The sequence below is a fragment of the Zophobas morio genome, unplaced genomic scaffold, assembly GCF_036711695.1.
Source record: "Zophobas morio isolate AGI-343-1 ecotype UQ-CSIRO unplaced genomic scaffold, CSIRO_AGI_Zmor_V1 ptg000011l, whole genome shotgun sequence".
Classification (NCBI taxonomy): Eukaryota; Metazoa; Arthropoda; class Insecta; order Coleoptera; family Tenebrionidae; genus Zophobas; species Zophobas morio.
This window is the reverse complement of record NW_026972116.1, coordinates 1,754,019-1,766,718: the sequence shown is the minus strand read 5'-3', so window position 1 is coordinate 1,766,718 and position 12,700 is coordinate 1,754,019. Positions and strand designations below refer to the sequence as shown.

At 40.3% G+C, this 12,700-nt stretch overlaps 1 protein-coding gene and 1 long non-coding RNA gene across 3 annotated transcripts in view; both read left to right on the top strand.

The window, feature by feature from the left end:
* The window catches only part of LOC135126635 (furin-like protease 2), a 429,769-nt gene that overhangs the window by 70,468 nt on the left and 346,601 nt on the right, over positions 1-12,700 (top strand). The window lies entirely within an intron of this gene.
* On the top strand, positions 7,585-8,995 carry LOC135127400 (uncharacterized). Its single transcript, XR_010280213.1, has 2 exons — positions 7,585-7,709; positions 7,760-8,995. It is a non-coding gene; the product is annotated as an uncharacterized LOC135127400 (long non-coding RNA).

Here is a 12,700-nt window from a genome sequence, read left to right as displayed (position 1 = left end):
GCAACGTCAATTTCTGACATTAAATTAACCAACCCTCTAATAAAAATGCCTGAATTTGAATTATCCTTTGATTCGTCATTAGTTCGCAAGGCCACCTCGAATGCCTCACAAAATTTAATGCAATCGATTAATTTTCCTAAAATGTACCTACCTATTTTGTTTTACTTTTTCATTATGTTTTTGAATATCAAACCGATAAGCGCTATTTAATTGATTTCTTATATCTGTCCAACCTAATGTTACAAATTCTAGTGAAAGAAACAAATGTTTTTGGACTTATACTGTGTTTTTTAACTTTTACTCCTAAATGTTTTAAATCTGTTACTCCAGTTTTCACCCAAGCTTTGTCGCAATCATCTGATCCCATTAATAAACATACAAAACAATGAAAAGCATTGCTTTTGTTGCAACCACAGAGCGATTCCGAATTTTTGTACGCACCTTCATTAAATCTACGGCAAACCGTTTTGCCTTTTACCACATTTTCAACTAAAATTTTCATATTAGGAAGTGGTGGACCCAATCCTTTGATGTGCACACGATCTTGAAAATTAAACACACTCTTTCTCAATTCTTTCAAAGTTTGTACTGAGTTCATTTTGATTAATTTTTTATAAATGTAAAATGAGCAGTACACAATCTTCGTTAAATTCACCAAAACCACGGATCAAGTGTGTGATTGTCGACTACTATCGTGACCATTCATTCGTACGCCTTGTTATATTGGCTGTTTGGCAAAGCTAGCTTTGTTCCAAGACCACCCCAAGACTACCTTTTACAACGTGGGTTTTGTTCTGAATTTTAGCGTTCGCGCGGTAAATACATACATCATTTATGCCCATTTGCACCAACGTTAGCAGGAAGCATTGCTTAGCTAAGCAATTCTTAAAAGTAACTACTTCTTAAATTGTACAGTTGTTGCACCGTCACCGCTTAGACTCTACTTAACCAAGTAATACTTAGTTGAGGAATTGTGTAAAAGTTTCATTTCTATTGGCAACACCGACGCTTGTTCGTATACAAACATCAAATATTTTAGGTTAGTTTGTACGTGTGTAGTTGGAATCAGGTTGGAACAGTGCTGATATTTATTTTCGCTAACGTTGGTTAGGTGTTTAATAAAAAATGGGCTTAGAATATAGTCAAATACCAGGTCAATATTGTTTAAAACCGGGGGACGGGAAATGAATTTAGAAGAAGTTTTATAACAATTTTTTTTGGGAAATTCATATTAACAAATCTATGCTATATTACTTTTTAATTTGATATTTTATTACATCTCCATGTTATTACGTTTAAATTTATTTTGCTGCTTCTTTTTTATTTCAATGTCTAACACTAAAATTCGCTTTCGCACCAATAATTCCATATTTTTTCTCTCTTCGTATTCTTGTTCAGTTGTGTCTCAAATAACTGTAGTTTCTCGCTTCCCTCTGGCGCTTTTTATTGTTCATATGAAAAATAGTTATTTATGCAACTAGTGAGTAAAGTGTATCTTTTTTTCACGAGATGGAAAATTTGCCGCACGAATGTCTTCCGTTAAAAAATGACACGCTACGACACTTTTTCATTTAAGTGCCTGAAAAAATGAAATGCTATGACACTTTTTTCACGCTTCTAGTGCCATGAAATAAACGTATCCTTTATAAACAAAAATTAATAAAAAATGTTACACTTTTTACGAACGTGAAAAAAAACATGTTATTCTTTACAACAAAACATTGTAACTGTGGTACATACCTTCTTTATATTCATTTTTAAATTGTTAAGACTTTATTTTACACTTCAGATACACTTTTGAGCACTAATAATAATGATGGAATCGTCGCAAAATTGGAAATTTTCGATTTCATGTAATCACCAAAATTATTATCCAATAGAAATAAAGTGTTGTTCTGTTACCATGCGTACCGCACATGCGTTGTATTGTTGTGTCTCGTTAAGCATTGCTTACAAATTTAAGCCTCAGGTAAACGAGCGCTTAAATTAAAGATTTCATAGAACCGTTTAAGAAAGACTTAAACGTTGGTGCAACACATTGTTGGTTTTAAGAAATGCTTAGATTTTAAGTATCTGACTTAAACGTTGGTGCAAATGGGCATTACACTGGCAGTTTGGACAAAGCTGACGGTTGCCCCCAATTTCATAATTGAATTATATAATCAATTTTGGAACGCTTCCCACTAATATTTAGTGACTTAAACGCAACTATCTCTGAAAATTACCTAAAAATGTTTCCTTTTTGTATACAGTCTTATGAAAAAAAAGTTCAGCTTTGCTTTGGGTAGGCAGTGCCCTGCACGAGCCACCAGTGATACCCACACATTGCATTGAACATTTTTCTTTTCAGTAAAAAATAAATTGATTTTTATGTCCCTCTGGAAAAACAGTAAAACGTCGTCCTTTGTGAGTTTGTGAATGGGAACTTGGAACTGTAACTCATATAAAGACCTTTTCACGAAAAATAGTTAGCTTAGTTTGTAAAACATAACTACCCACCGTTCAATCAATTCTACTTTTTCCCTTGAATGTTGGGGAAGGCCCCAACATTCAACTACCGTTGCCATTGTGGAACACTGTAAGTTTGAATTATTTTTTTTTACAAACTTCTCTCCGTGAACATCAATTTGATTAAAACAATTCGCGTGTGTTTCCCTGAAGACGCCATGTTTGTTTTGTTTGCCGACTCAATTTCTCTTATGGATTGTAACCATGTCAACAAATTGTCTGCGCAAGCGTATTATATCCGTGAAAAGGCCTATAAGCATTCTTATCTTCAAGGTCATTCGTGCTCATTTGATATATTTCGTCGCATCTGTATGCACGCGTAAACTAAAAATCGTAACAAACTAAAAACAAACAGGTAGTTTTTAACCTTATTTTAATAACAAAAGCAAATAACGTCTTAATTAACAAAAAGTTCTCATCCGGTGCAGTAGTAATAAATTTAGTAATTTCATCACGTGTCAAAACTTTAGATTTTTTGGGTTCATGCGATACATTTTGCGTTTTTAAGAACTGTACTCTTGGACCTCCCCGTCAATGTCAATTTTTTCATGTACCAATAACGTAGTTTTCAATCTTGAATGGTATGCCCACAAGCTTGATTGTTTCGCCTACAATGTCAAAAATATTAAATATGAATTTATTATAGGTTATTCTCGTAAAATGCTGAGTTATGATTTCTCGCAATAATTGCAAAGAACGATAGTTACCTACATTTTTAGATAAATATGCCACGATGATGTCCTCGTTGACACGACCAACGCCTTTTTTGGTTGTTCATTGATAAAATTTTTCGAACTCTTTTATATTTGCTTTCCGACTTGAAGTAAATGGGATGTTGCTTTTGAAGCTTCCAATGCTTCTTGTGGTTGGTACAATTACCTTATCCATTGTCAATGAGACGCGTTTTCCTAAAAAGTTTGACGTGGAAAATAATAAATAATGGTTGCTATGTAAAATCCACAGCCAAATACTGCATTGAAAGGTTGCGGAATTTTAATATTTTTAAATATTCAAAAAACAAAAGTATAAAATAAAATTTTGTATTCCACTCGAAAGTAAATGAAAATGTATCCACTCATGAAATTTACCTAACTTGCTTGCTACGCTCACTCGTTAGGCAAACTTTTCATTCGTGGGTAAATTTTCTTTTACCTTCTTCTGGAATAAAATAACGGTAATTGTTTAGAAGCAAGGCAAACATGAAATCTTCATAGAAAAATTTAGTTTCTTCACTAATCTTACCTAAAATTGTCTCAAGAACTCAAATCTGACGGCGGCAAAGTCAAAAGTATGCGATTTTTAACAAATTCTTGATTTTTCGTGAAGCGAATCGGAGCGATTTAGAGGTTATAATATTTATTGGACATTATTAAGCATAAGAAACATTTGACTTACGAAACAAGGTCATTTATATCCAAATTGTGCTTTTAATTTTCTTAAGAACCACTAAAATATTAATTCCCATTAAAATATCAGATTAAAAAATATTCAAATAACAATCTTCAAATTTTGACAACGATAAACTATTAACACACTCATTGAAGTGAAGATAGCTCACTGTTCGTCATTTTTGTTTTATATCTTCGACTATGCTATGGAAAGAATGCCACTTTTCTTCACTAATGCCAATCAAATCAGATTAACAATAATTAACTACCGTGTAATAAAGTGATGTCTTTTTATTTTCGAAATATATTAAGGCAGGTTCAAGCAAAAAAATTAGGCATTTCCAAGTTTGGAGATTGCGACGACTCTCACGCGCATGCGAGAATCTACTTGACCAGCAGTTATACAAAAATCGCCAATTTACGAAAAACGAGATTTGCACGCAAACTTAACAGTAATATTTAATTATATTAACTATTTAACGTGAAACAATTTGTAATGAACTGTGACTTTTGAAATGTTCAAGCAAATTCTGAAATGTATATTCTGTCTCATATGTATATTGTTACAGAGGTGTTCTGCATTAATTTTTTTTTTTAATATATATATAATATATATAATAGATAATAGTAGATTCCATTTTATACAAATGATACAAAAGTTTAATTACCGTGTCGGATCGGATCACAATATAAAAATCTTCAAATGCATGCGATTCGACGCTATTCGACCCGATCTGACCTGATTTAACCGACTCGATCCGATCTGCTCCGATATGACCGTGCGGCGTGGATCAGGTCACATCACCTCATAAAATAATGATCTTCGAATACCAGCCGCGAATCGGATCGGGAGATAATGTAACAATTTTCGAAAGCACGCGATCCGAACTAATGTGACTCGATCCGATCCAATTCCACTCGATCCTATCCGACTCCATCCAATCCTAACTAGCCCGACCCGATGGGTTCATAATATACGTAACTATCTTCGAACGCGCGTGATCCGATCCGACTCGGTTCTATCCGATCGAGCTCGGTCTTATCCGATTTGACTCGATCCGTTCCAACTCGATCCAATGCGATCTGATTCGATCTTAACGATCCGCGCGCAACGCGGATTGGGTCAATTCGAGTCATAATATAACAATTCTTCTATACACGCGATAAACAATCTGACCCGATTCGATCTGACTCCATCCTATCCGATTCGACTAGACCCCCTCCGATGTGATACGTGCAGATCGGGTTACATCGGCTCATAATATGAAAATGAATGCAAATGATCCGACTCAATCTGACCCACACCATCGGTGCGCAAAGATCAGATCGGATACGGTCGGGTCAGATCTCGTCCGATCGGATCGATTTGAGTCGTATAGCAATCATCACATGCATGAAATCGGATCGGGAAGGGTCAATTAGATTCGAATCAGGTTAGACCAGGTGCAGTCGATGAGTTTAAATGACTCCATCTGACCCCACTCGATCTGATTCGACCCGATCGGGCGCTCGGATCGGATCAGATCGGGTCAGATCGGACAGAATCGGGTCAGATCAGATGCAGGTGATAAGTTAAATGATACCCTATCAGACACTATTCGACCCGATCCGATTCGCCAATCGGATCGGGTCGAACAGCGTCTGATCGGATCAGATCAATTAGAGTCAGATCAGGTCAAATTGGACAGAATCGGGTCAGATCAGATACAGGTGATAAGTTAAATGATACCCAATGAGACCCTATTCGACTCGATCCGATTCACCAATCGGATCGGGTCGAATAGCGACTGATCGGATCTAGTTGGATCGGGCCACATCAGGTGCAGCAGAAGAGTTTTATAACCCGATCTGACCCTACTCGACGCGTAGGCTCGGGTCGGGTCGGGTCAGGTCGCGTCGGTTTGGTTCAGGTTAGGTCAAGTCGGCTCGGTTCGGGTCAGGTCGAGGCGGGTCGGCACAAGTCGTGTTGAGTCGGGTCAGTCGGCTCGGCTTGGGTCAGGTTGGGTCGGGTCGGGTCGGGTCGGTTCGTGTCGGGTCGGATCGGCTTGGGTCAGATCGGGTCGGGTCGGGTCGCCTCGGCTCGGATCGGGTCAGGTCAGGTCGGCTCGGCTCGGGTCAGGTCAGGTCGAGTCGGGTCGGCACAAGTCGGGTCGGGTCGGGTCAGGTCGGCTCGGCTTGGGTCAGGTTTGGTCGTTTCGTGTTGGGTCGGGTAGGCTTGGATCAGGTCGGGTCGGGTCGGGTCAGGTCGGGTCGGGTCGGGTCGGGTCAGGTCGGGTCGGCTTGGGTCAGGTCGGGTCGGGTCAGGTCGGGTCGGCTCGGCTTGGGTCAGGTCGGGTCGGGTCGGTTCGTGTCGGGTCGGCTCGGCTCGGATCGGGTCAGGTCAGGTCAGGTCGGCTTGGCTTGGGTCAGGCCGCGTCGGTTTGGGTTAGGTCAGGTCAAGTCGGCTCGGGTCGGGTCGGGTCAGATCGGCTCGGCTTGGGTCAGGTAGGGTCAGGTCGCGTCGGGTCAGGTCGGTTCGGGTCAGGTCGGGTCGGGTCGGGTCAGGTCGGGTCGGCTCGGCTCGGGTCAGGTCGAGTTGGGTCGGCTCGGGTCAGGTCGGGTCAGGTCGCGTCGGGTCGGGTCGGCTCAGCTCGGGTCAGGTCGAGTCGGCTCAGCTCGGGTCAGGTCGAGTCGGCACAAGTCGGGTCAGGTCGGGTAAGGTCGGCTCGGCTTGGGTCAGGTCGGGTCGGGTCGGGTCGGGTCGGCTCGGCTCGGATCGGGTCAGGTCAGGTCAGGTCAGGTCGGCTCGGCTCGGGTCAGGTCGAGTCGGGTCGGTACAAGTCGGGTCGGGTCGGGTCAGGTCGGCTCGGCTTGGGTCAGGTCTGGTCGTTTCGTGTTGGGTCGGGTCGGCTTGGGTCAGGTCGGGTCGGGTCGGGTCAGGTCGGCTCGGCTTGGGTCAGGTCGGGTCGGGTCGGTTCGTGTCGGGTCGGCTCGGCTCGGATCGGGTCAGGTCAGGTCAGGTCGGCTTGGCTTGGGTCAGGCCGCGTCGGTTTGGGTTAGGTCAGGTCAAGTCGGCTCGGGTCGGGTCGGGTCGGGTCGGGTCGGGTCAGATCGGCTCGGCTTGGGTCAGGTCGGGTCAGGTCGCGTCGGGTCGGGTCGGTTCGGGTCAGGTCGGGTCGGGTCGGGTCAGGTCGGGTCGGCTCGGCTCGGGTCAGGTCGAGTTGGGTCGGCTCGGGTCAGGTCGGGTCGGGTCGGGTCGGGTCGGCTTGGTTCAGGTCAGGTCAAGTCGACTCGGCTCGGGTCAGGTCGGGTCGGGTCGGGTTATATCGGGTCTGCACAAGTCGCGTCGGGTCGGGTCGGGTCGAATCAGATTAGAATGCATCGTATCGAGTAGAGTCAGATCGGGTCTGATCGGATCAGGTAGGGTCACATCAGATGTCGGTCCGATCCGATCCGCGCACACTATCTGATCGGGTCAGGTCAAACTCAAACGGTTTTACAACATTCGCGAATCGACTGAAAATTCCACATTTGGGGGATGTTTTTATATTGATAGCGCACTAGCCGATCTTTCACCTGTCACGTACATTCTACTGTGATTCCGCAGTCTAGTTTTTTGAATGTTTGAACACACAGAGATCATAATGTAATTCTTGATTTGAATTTCGCTGTTTTACGGCGCCTTGCGCAGTAGATCGATGAGAAGAAGTGTTACGAATGTCACGATATTTGACAGAACATGTAAATACTTGTGAATATCTTCTTATCAGTGTACTTTTCCGGTAACTCCATAACTTGATTAAAATGTGCGCCGATGGTCCCTTGATATGTATAGTAAGTTTAGCAATTCCCTCAACTTTTTATCTCATTGATAAGTTTTGTAGTTTTTACTATTAAAGATGGGAGTTTTGTTTTACGAAGAACGTCCAAAACAGGATATTTACAAACGCCTGAGAAGTCATTTAAGAATGGTATAAACGAATATTATTTGTTTGAAATGTTTGGTGGCCCTTAAAAGAACCAAGTCAAAAAACACCCGAACTCCATTTAAGATGGCGGTGGATAAAGAACTGCAGCTGCTAAGCAGAACTCGTGGACCCGTTCACCCAGTGGGAATCTTCTTTTAAATAAAAATTCCGCGAGGTACCCCACGAAGTGCTCTGTTCTGCGTCCATAGCGGGGCAGCCCTCCCCTCACGTCTCTCCAGGTCCGCTCGATGTTTTGGGTGTGAGCTTCTGGATCTGTTGGGTTGACAAAGTTGAGGGAATGGTTCACACTCAAGTGCTGGAAGCCCTCCTCTTCCAGCGTGTTATACGCCCTCCAGCAGTCGGATACAACAACACTACCAGGATGTATCCATTCACGAATAACCCCTAGTAATGTTGGTGCATCACGACTAGGTACGGGCACCAGGAAGACGTTCTTGGTGGTGCGGTCGAAACCTCCAAAAACCCACTGGCCTTCAATTCGGCGACCGCGGTTATATTTGCGTCTGCCAAATTTGGCCTCGTCAATCTCCACTATGACGCCAGGACCTCCGATCTTCATGGAGTTTGACAGGGCCCAGTTAAAGCAAACTTCCCTACAGAAGGACGACCAATCCACAATTGTTGCCGAGCTCCAGCCCAATTCCAATTGTGCCATTGCCTGCCTGGGGAATCTCGCAATACACCATACACCTATAAAATAGGTGATATCCTCCAGGGGTAGGTGGCTTCGCTCAAAAAAGGTGCCCACCCGACAACTTCTCTTGAACTGGCATTGCGTCTTCTTCGGAGCCTTCTTCTGTTCAGAACGGTCTGTGTACCGCACTCTTGCACATACGTGCAAGTAGCTGTTGATGTTGACTTCAACCGCTACTCCACACGTTGGACAATTGCGGAACCGTCTCAACATGTTGTGCGAGACCAGAAAATCGACAACGCGCCTCCGATCCTCGCAACGCACCGCAAGTTGTCGCAGCGAATTCGTACAACCCTCACACGCCATTATGAACAATTAATACAATTGACATATGTCATTAAAAGCCGCCAATTAGCTTCCGCAGAGGCAAATGGCGGTTTATGTCTTTGATGTAATTTTTATTGTTATAAAAAAATATAAAATTGAAAGCATTCCGACTTATTAGTGAATTATTTAAAAGATTCGCGGTCGTTTCCTTTTCATTCGAAATTACAAAATGCGCAAGTGTAGAAAATGTGACCGTCTGTCACTAGCTCCCCGTGGTTCAACTACCGCTAACTTCATTCAAAACAAAACCGGAGAAAATGACATTTGTGCATGTTTCTCACAGTTATGATTGTAGGTTATGTTTATAAAAAATACAAACAATATTAGTGGTATTATTCTATTTTAGAATATAATAACCGCTATAACGTGGAAATTTGTGGAAACAAAGTCGAGAATTCATGGAAACGTTATTCGCAATGGTTCTAAAACGATTAATTCCGTGTCATATTGTGAAATAAATATTTTCGCCAATGGTGTTCCGTGGCCCCGAAAACTACCTCCAACTTTTTAATGGTACATTTTTCCACTTCTCCGACACCGGAATTGAAATTATTGAAGGTTTCTGAGTAAGTTTAGTAAAAAATTTTCTTTATTTCATGTATTTTTAGCGTTTGCCCCGCTTCTAAACTGTTACCAAAATAACTATTAATTAATGTTGTTTTATACCGGGTGATCAGTATTTATTGTCATCGAGTCAGTCCTGAGTTTTAATCAACATGTCTTTTATGTATGTATAGATATGTCAAATCAAATAACAAATCTAAAGTCAAAAATGTGAATTTTAAGATGCGCCACTTTATGCTGTGACGTTCATCTATGATGTGCACAAACAAAAACCGGTCTACTCTGGTTTTTGATTAATTACTACCTAACTATAACAATAAAGCATGATAATTTGTATATTTCTGATCAGATTTACAGTAGCTAATATACGGAAATGGGAATATTATTTTCAAGTATTCACTTTAACCGCAATCTTGAAGAAATTATGTAATTTAGAGGTCTATTTAGTGGATTGTAAAACGGTTGGCCTTTGGCTTGTTTAACTGGGCGTAGCGCGAATGTATAGTCGCGGCTATCGAATACTGGGCCATAAGGTTTGACACATTTCCAAATTAAAAAAAAAAAGTTTAATTAATGTTTTGTTTGACAAATAAAATAATTTTGACAAAGTCGCTATTGGGTTTTTCAAGTCAGGAGCGTACATTCAAACTGCTGTTACGATATTAACACTAAAACTTTGTTTTGTCAAAGTGGTCCAGTTTTATATGGCCGCGACTGTATATGTAAGTGCTTCACTTAATGCAACTAATATACTATTGACACAGAATTTGCCACTATGTGGCATTGAATCATCACATACAGAAAGAAGTGATTGCCACTTGTTTATGACATTCACGTGTAACATTTGTTGAAAATGGTGAATGATTAACAATATCTTTATGTATATTTTTTCAACAAGTTTATTCGTATATTCGTGTTGAAAATTGCTGACAGCTAATGAAATCCGTGGTAACAAATGTCAGCTTTATTTCTAGTTCCTATCGACAGGAGAATACGGGAGAATATTTATATAAGGCTACTAAGTAGTGCGACCTTTCATTAGCACAGCTGCAATTTGTCGGCAGGATTACAGTAATCCTGGCAGACGCGCCTGAAAAGGCATTACGTGAGGGTTTTAGACTGCGTCACCCTCAATTCCCCAAATTACTCAAACAACTGATAACACACATGATGAGCGACATCTATATCAAACCGTGTTCGTTCGTAAAAAAAATCCCTGTTTTTATTGTAGAAAAGCTAGCATAGATTTCTTTGTTTTTCGTCGATAGTGATATTATCAAAAAACGGTTGTTAGATGGTATTAACACAGTCCTATTTCCTTTTCTGTAGGTATACGAGAGCTAATTTAAATGCAAATATTTATGTTTAGTATTGTACACACACATGTACGAACAAAACGAAAATTGACGCCAGAGTTCTTTGAACGAGTTTAGTCAGAAAAATGACTTTCGTGTGCATTTTCACCCTGTTCAAACTAAATTAAAATGTGGACGCGCAAGTTAGAGAATGGAACCTATATACACTCATTTATACAAAGCAGAACGGAGGTGGAATGACATTAAAGTTTATTTCTTTGTTGATACAATTCATACTCCTATTTACATTTTACCCAGCTTTCCAAAGCTCGTACCGTTTTATTCACAAATGCGCTGCAGAAACGCGATTAGTGACAAAAGACGTCACATTATATTCTATAAGCGAAAGATTGCGAGCGGGACTACCAACTTTGTGATGAATGTTTTCAAATAAATATTCTTAAAGTACTATTAGCTAAACTTCATACTCGAAATAAAAAATTGTCGCTTTGCATGTCGTTATATTGCGAAAAGCGAGTGATTTATTGGATCTGTTGCGAAAACTTATTCATTGTTACCTTTTGTAGATAATGCAGAGTTTCACAATTTTTTACTAAACTTTCGCAACTGCAATTATGATAAAATTGTCAGTTTTTAAACTCGAAATGATATAAGCACGGATTGATGATCCATCATTCAGAACGTCTTTAGTGTTAAGTGTAGGGTTTTAATGTGAAATAGTTTTTTAATGGAGCAGTAGAGTTTAATTTGTTCTCGAATGAAACACGTGCATGCGCTTCTGAGGATCACAAACTTTATCACTTGTGACTTGAAAATATCAACCGTATAATATTCGTTCACTTGGACTCATTTTCTATTTGTGTGAACTGTTCTATTCACTTTTGTGCCCCATGTCTATAGCTTTCCTATTTCTTAGACATGAGTACAGTTCCATGCGACTATACCTACATATAGTATTTTCTGTGATTTTTGGGAAGTAGTATACAACAGGGTGGTCCACGGGTAATAAAGAGCCTGAATAAATTTGAAACGCAACCCTAAATGTTCGAAGTGTTGACCCATGTTTCTTTTACATGCGTTAATCCTATTCTGGAAGGATGTCATAACACGCTTAGGCCTCGCCTTTGGGCCCATTGTACAGGGAGACTAAAAAAAGAAAGAATCAGTTAATTTTATTGAAGAAATCAAAAACTGTTATTATTAGTATTACACTACACCTATCCAAATTGATATGCGTGTGCTTGCCAAATTGCTGATGACGTCATCACAATATTTTGTAAAAGAAAAACTCATTCGAAACATACTCGTACTATGCATTTTTATATTACTTTTAACACTACATACATATCTTTATTTAAACTTACAGGTGTCTATATAAAAAAATTAAATTCGCAAAATCAAATTTTATAATTTTTCGAAAAAGCTGGTTATGTTTTATTGTACTTCAAGAGTGAAAGAAGTTGTGTTGAAATAACTTTCGACCAATTTTTCACGCCGAATTTACTGGACTACAGATGAACTTGTGTATTGTGTGATGAAGTAAAGCTGCATGCTGCCAGAGTAAAAGAGGAAAACCTACATATATTATACTAAAATTAGAAAATTACGTATCTTTGCTATAAATACTACTCTAAACTTAAAAAAAATGGTCCACGGTTACTTCGACAGAACTTCCCTCACTCTGAATGTACAGCCCAACAAATTCCGGTTTTTTTTTTAAATTAGAATTTTTTTTTCTGATCACCTTTATACATATATTAAAAACCAGTCGTGTAAATGACACCTCGAACCCCCTGCGCCTCGAGGCGCAAATTCCAAGGAAATGCAGCCCGCAGACATACGGACAATATGAAATATATTCAAAGCAAATAACCAACGGAAAAGAGGGCATTATTATCAGTGTACATGCTTAATTTCGATTGTTTATATTTATAC